General features: G+C 41.0%; 1 non-coding gene across 1 annotated transcript; it reads left to right on the top strand.

Moving 5' to 3' along the window:
• The first annotated feature begins 6388 nt into the window (after positions 1 to 6388).
• Positions 6389 to 6463, top strand: Trnat-ugu (transfer RNA threonine (anticodon UGU)). Its single transcript has one exon. It is a non-coding gene; the product is annotated as a tRNA-Thr (tRNA).
• The last annotated feature ends 875 nt before the right edge of the window (positions 6464 to 7338 follow it).

Genomic DNA, 7338 nt, shown 5'->3' with positions numbered 1-7338 from the left:
TTGCGAACTACCACCTGGGTAGGGAACTTGAACGCACGACCGGATTAACATAAATGTTTATCTTCGGTTTAGAGACCGGTCGCGCATCAGTGCAAAACTGATCCTATTTTTCATCATAACATATTTATACAGTTCTCTGCATACTTGTTTTTGTGTTAGCCGAAGAGCGAACATCGTGTTACGAGTGGAGGCCGAAATGCACGCGTTTTAGCTCACGCAGGCTGGCGTGAGGAGGGAAGAACTATACTGACGTGAGGTCTGTAACATGACAAGGAATGAGAATTCAGAAAGCGGACATAATTAGTTTGATACTTAACTTTAATCCATTAATGATGAACGTCACTCTTGACGGTACATGATTTCACAATATTATGTGTTCAGAATGCATTCTTGAAGTAATTATAGTAACTGAATATGGCGCCTTGCTAGGTCGTAGCAAATGACGTAGCTGAAGGCTATGCTAAACTGTTGTCTCTGCAAATGAGAGCGTATGTAGGCAGTGAACCATCGCTAGCAAAGTCGGCTGTACAACTGGGGCGAGTGCTATGGAGTCTCTAGACTAGACCTGCCGTGTGGGAGCGCTCGGTCTGCAATCACTGATAGTGGCGACACGCGGGTCCGACGTATAGTAACGGACCGCGGCCGATTTAAAGGCTACCACCTATACTCTGTCCTGTACGAGCCACTTCATCTCCGAATAACTGCTGCAAGCTACATCTTCCTGAATCTGCTTTCTGTATTCATCAATTTGGTCTCCCACTACGATTTTTTACACCCACTTCCCTCCAGTACTAAATTAGTCAACCCTTGATGTCTCAGAATGTGTCCTATCAACCGGTCCCTTGTTTTGGTCAAGTTGTGCCACAAATTTCTTGTCTCCCCGGTTCTATTCAGTACTTCCTTGTTAGTTATGTGATCAATTCATCTAATCTTCAGCATTCTTCTGTGGCAACATATTTTGAAAGATTCTATTCTTTTGTTAATCCAAACTGTTTATCGTCCGCGTTTCACTTCCATTGATGGCTCCACTCCTTCGGAAAAGACTTCCTAACACTTAAATCTGTATTCGATTTTTTAAAAATTTCTCTCCTTCGGAAATGATTTCCCTACTAATGCCAGTCCACATGTTATAGCCGGCTGGAGTGGCCGTGCGGTTCTAGGCGCTACAGTCTGGAACCGAGCGACCGCTACGGTCGCAGGTTCGAATCCTGCCTCGGGCATGGATGTGTGTGATCTCCTTAGGTTAGTTAGGTTTAATTAGTTCTAAGTTCTAGGCGACTGATGACCTCAGAAGTTAAGTCGCATAGTGCTCAGAGCCATTTTGAGCCACACGTTATATCCTCACTACTTAGGCCATCATCAGTTATTTTGCTGCCCAAATAGCAAACACATCTAATACTTCAAGTGTCTTTTTTCCTAATCCGATTACTTTAGCATCACCAGATTTAATTCGACTACATTCCATTCTCCTTGTTTTGCCCTTCGCTGATGTTTATATTATATGCTCCTTTTGCTGATGTTTCTATTATATCCTTCTTTCAAGACACTGTCCATTGGGTTCAACTGCTCTTCCAGGTCCTTTGCGGTCTCTGGCAGAATTATAATGTCATCGGCAAACCTCAGAGCTTTTATTTCTTCTCCCTGAGCTTTAATTCTTACCCCAATTTTTTATTTGGTTACCTTAACTGCTTATTCAATGTACGTTGTACGTAACATCGGGGTAAGGCTACGAACCTGTCTCAATTCCTTTTTAACCACTGAGCCTCCCTTTTACGGCCCTCGACTCTTATAACTGCCGCCCGGTTTCTGTAGAAGTTGTAAACAGCCTTTCGTTCTTTATGTTTTACCCCTGCTACCTTCAGAACTTCGCAGAGAGTATTCCAGTCAACATTGTCATAAACTTTCTCCAAGTCTACAAATGTTATAAACATAGCTTTGCCTTTCATTAATCTACATTCTGAGATAAGTCTTTGGGTCACTACTGCCTCACGTGTTCCTGCATTTCCCCGGAATCCAAAGTGATCTTCCCACAGGTCTGCTTCTACCAGTATTTACATTCTTCTGTAAAGAATTCGTGTTAGTGTTTTGCAACCATGACTTATTAAGCTGATAGTTCGGTAATTATCACACCTGCCATCAAGTGCTTTCTTTGGAATAGGAATTACTACATTCTTCTTAAAGTCTGAAGGTATTTAGCCTGCCTCATACATCTTGCGCACCAGACGGTAAAGTTTTGTCATGGCTGGCTCTGCCAAGCCCATCAGTAGTTTTGACATAGTATCGTCTTGCCCAGGGGCGTTGTGTCGAATTAAATCTTCCAGAGCTTTGTTTAATTCTTCTCTCAGTACCATATCTTCCATATCATCGTCACCTGTGTTTACTTCCCTTTCTGTAATTTTCCTTTCAAGTTCATCTCCCTTGTAAAACCTTCTATATGTATTCCTTCCACCTTTCAGCTTTCCTTTCTTTGCTTAGGACTGGTTTATGATCTGATCTCTTGATATTCATACAGCTGCGTCTCTTGTCCCCAAAGACCTCTTTAATTTTCTTATAGGAGATATCTGTCTGTCCCATAGTGAAATATGGTTCTAAATCCTTCATCTGTCCTTTCGCCATTCGTCCTTAGCAATTCTGCGCTTCATGTTAGTCTCATTTTTTATTACGTTTGATTCCCTTTCGCCTGCTTCATTTTTGCATTTTTATATTTTCTCCTTTCGTCAGTTAAATTCAGTGTCTCTTGTGTTGTGCAAGGATTTCTACTAGGTCTTGTCTTTTTATCTGTTTAATCATCTGCTGTCTCCACTATTTCATCTCTTCTGAATTACGCGATTTGAAACCCTAGATCCTTCGTATTCTGCATCTAGCCATGAAGTCTCTACACTGTGTGTCCTCCCTCCTCGGGGTCTCGACACTAAGTCTCCATCAACAATGTTAGCTTGATTGCCAAGGACTGCGGCTGTCACCAAATTAAATACGAATAGATTTGCCGAAAGTGCACTCAAACGTAGATCATAATAACACTAAGCGCTTTATATTTTAACAATTTATTCCCAGCAGACGTTAAATTATACGTCTGCCACATCAGCTACTTTAAAATTATACGTCATTTAGTCACTATACAAATATTATAATAAGTCAACGAGTTAAAAAGAACATATCTAAATCTAATGTAATGACACTTGGTACTCCTGTAATTTAGTACTGTGCTATTTCGTAAACACAAATATTTCAGCAACCAAATTCAACACGTAATGTGCACATTCTTTACATTAAAGTAGGCGTGCGTGGAAAACTGGAAATAAGATAACTTATTTTGCATGTTTTGGTGTGTGCGTTTGTAAACTTCATTTGATGAAATTTCCTCCTCAGTAGGTTCCAGTGAGAGCTACATATCTACGCTAATAAATATATTTCGCTGCCTGCTCGCTTTCCTCACGGACAGGCGTAGCTCGGCTGGAGCGGTAGCTGCTCCGGCCGCAAGGTAACTCGTACCACTCTATTGTACACCGGAGCGTGTTCGATATAATAGCATGCGTTCCACGTATCCCCTTACTGTAAATATCTCAGTCCCTTTCTGCAGTCGTTTTAAAGGGAACCACAAATTACCCTTCTAATGACAGAAGCAGCTCAAGTTTCAACTTGTTCCAACCAAATGTTATCCATTCAACTTTCTTGCCAGAATTCCGTAAGTTACTGAAGCTTCAATCACAGGAGTTCCTCAATAAACTTTATCTTGGCGAAAAAGCTTTTTCGAACATCATTCGTCACTCTGAATTCATACTGGGGTATTTTCAAGTTAAGTTAAAATAAATGTAGGCGTTTCAGCTGTAATCCCTAAGTTTCCCTTGACGTGGCAGCAGGGAGAGATGACCCGACGTACACGTCGCCTTTTACGACAAGTTTCGGTTCTTAGTGCAGCAGTGCAATGGAAGTAAGCGTTTGTAGAGGCTCCGAGTTAATTGGATGTTGTCAGATTTCATTCATTATTTTCACACGGGCGCATCACATGGCGTGATAGTGCTGGGTGCCAATGAGTACACATCACTATGTCCTCTGCTTCGAACAGTCCATAATTTGAGGCACAGTCGTTTCATTTGTGGTGTGGCTGTGTCCCATCTCCTAGGTCTCCGTGACGTTAATGCAAGACAGCATACTGCACTGCTATCCTGATTCAACTCAACGCAGGTTTTCGACTCTTGCCCTAGTCAGCATGTTCTCCAGATCCTTCACCCAATGAAAACACCAGCCAGTTCGTTGCTGCCAGAGGTAGCAGTTCTGTGAACAAAATTTCGCACTGTTTATCCCCCAAATCAGCTATATGTTTAACCATAAATGCTTCCTACTGTAATGTGTACGCACAATAACTAAAATTTCATTATTTACTATCATCCTTGGTGCTCCAGTTTTAATACCAAAGTGTACACTTCACAGACCCACATACAAACCGCATGACAGGAGAATCACACCCCATGACATTAGATACTCTGAGGCAGAGATCATGAATTATGTGTAATTCTTGTCATTTGTGCATCGTGATGTATCTGATCGGTGTTATAAACATCATTTCACTCACAGGTAGCGTTTCTTACAAATTCAGTTTTCACAAACGTTAGTGAACATAAAGACCACAAGTAGTGGTCGTTTACTGAACTTGATCTACGTGCAGAAGAGAGATGAAATAAAACCCATCTAGACCAGCAGTGCACCTGCAGCTACATAGAATAACGTATGATGCGTTTTATCCGAGACCGTTTTTTAGGTCTGATAAATCGAAATGGGGGACGTCAAGCCGATAACAGCATTTAATTTCCGTGGAGTTTGGCGTTGCCGCCTGTTTCGCTCATCTCGTCGTTATTCTGTTATCTTTCCAATTTGCTGGAAACCTGGTACGCGGATGTAATCTTTCAATTTTGTTGCGAGTTCTACGAAGTTATTAAAACGAGATGGATCTCAGGGTGGTAAGGGTATAGTGCAGCCACTGATAAATGCTTTACTGCACTCAAATTAGTTTCGGTAACAAGTCATTCAACAACATATTGTTCAATATATCATCGAGTAAACAAAAGGCTTCTGGCGCGACTGTTATACGATTTCTGATGGCTTATTTCGTTTTTAAAAGCAATAGTTTGATTTGAAAGGCATAGTCTTACAAATTAAAATGAAATGTTGTGTGGTTTATAATAAGTTAAGCCCTGTCGGAATTTCCCCCCTCCCTCCCCCCCGCCTCCCTTCACCCACACAAAATATAAGATGCCATCTTACTATTGGTCGTATTTGAACTACCTTCATTTATAAAGTATTTAATTCATGATTTTGGACGTTTATAAAGTTTCCTAGTTCTCGGGGAAACTTTGTGACCTACATATTTTTGTGCTTGTATATCAGTAATTACTTATGCTACGATATAACACCCTGAAAATTAATTTTCCAGTAAATGTCGGTAAAAATTTGTAAAACAGAATGATGTCACTTTCATTTTAAGTCATTCAAGACAACTGTCTTTATTTATATTTGATTTACAATCCATATCCGATTAACAACTTAACTTAAAGTCGATAACTTCAGAAATATTTAGTCTAATTTTACAATACTGTTATTGCCAGTCAGTGTCATAAAACTCTAAAAGAATTTACATTTGGGAAATATAAACATCAAATTGGAAATATTGTACAACTTAAAACCGGAAGTTGCCTACCTAGTAGTTTGATCTATAGAACTTTCCAGAAGCTTCCATAACGGTGCAGAAGGTATATACCATTCTTGCCTGGGGCCAATTGCGTCAGGCTCGTTCTGCATCGGAGAGAGTGAACATGATGTGAAAGTCTGACTTGTTGTGGTTAGAAAGACAACAGATCTCTTCATAACTTTTATGTGCATTCCGAGTTTATATTTTCCTTGATTTTTAACAGTGTTTGTGACTATGGATTGATTAATGTTAAATGGAAATAATAATCATTATCTGGAAAAAAGTTATTAGGCTTCTGCCAGGGCACTTCAACAACAAGGGATCTAATGTGTTGTATTCAGGCTACGCAGTTATCGTCACTCCTGACTATTAATGCAATTTGAAAATTAAGTAATAGGCCTAATTAATAATATGTGTGAAATTTGTGCAGATTCCGCTCTTGAACTTTATCGAAGATCATTGCACATGAAGTGTTTTACACTTAAATCATATATGACGATAGTATCTGTTCCCGAAAGAACAGTTACCGTGGATGACCATGCAGCTTTGCTAGTCCCGTAGATTTATCTGCCACGAGTAATGAGTATGATGGGCAAACATCTATTAGGCGCACTACGAATGTAGTGGTGTGGACATGTTGGGAATGTGGACCTCACGGGGAGCGTGCAAGGGATAAGTCCCTGCAGACGCACTTTCCTCTGTGCCCGCGGTGGCTCAGATGGATAGAGCGTCTGCCATGTAAGCAGGAGATCCCGGGTTCGAGTCCCGGTCGGGGCACACATTTTCAACATGTCCCCAATGAAGTACATCAACGCCTGTATGCAGCTATGGTGTCTATTTAATTATCATTACACTTAAATCAGTGTCATTTGAAATTTATATTTGCTATGTTGAGAATTAAGGGAGGATCGTTACAAGCTCTGTGCTTCCATAGGCAAACCGGAATTTACTGACACACAGAATATCTCGTCAATTGAACATAAATAATAAATAACTGAAGCCTAAGCCCGTATTGCTCTAAATATTCACAAGAAACCTTATGGCAGATGATGACTACGGTATTGGACTCTGCAGTTGATATCCACCTGGATGGCATGGCCTTGGAACAAGATGGGAACTGAAGCAGGCGATATATAACGATGGTGTAGAGTTTCCTGAAACCAAAATGGGTTTTGAGTTTCTTACAATATTATAGAAACATTGTCTTTGGCCTGTATAATATTCTACAGGCTGCCAACCAGAATGAATTGCACGATTGAATCCATACTCGATGGCTGTAAGTGACAGGTAAATGTGGGCCACACATATCTATCCCATGGTTCGCGGGTGGCCTGCGGTCCTCAAATGTTCAAATGTGTGTAAATTCCTATGGGACCAAACTGCTGAGGTCATCGGTCCCTAGACTTACACACTACTTAAACTAATTTATGCTAAGAACAACACACACACACAAGCCCTAGGGAGGACTCGAACCTCCGGCGGGAGGGGCCGCGCAATCAGTGACATGGCGCCTACAACCGCGCGGCCTCTCCGCGCGGCCTGCGGTTCTCATCTTAGTAGTTTGTGGCCCGCGGTATTTTCGGGAACACAACATTTAACGCACAGAATTTTTATCGAAATCCTAAAGTAACACATCTAACACAGATGATAGG

Source organism: Schistocerca nitens, chromosome 3 (assembly GCF_023898315.1).
Source record: "Schistocerca nitens isolate TAMUIC-IGC-003100 chromosome 3, iqSchNite1.1, whole genome shotgun sequence".
Classification (NCBI taxonomy): Eukaryota; Metazoa; Arthropoda; class Insecta; order Orthoptera; family Acrididae; genus Schistocerca; species Schistocerca nitens.
Note: the sequence above shows the minus strand (reverse complement) of the source record. Positions and strands in the feature narration are given on the sequence as shown.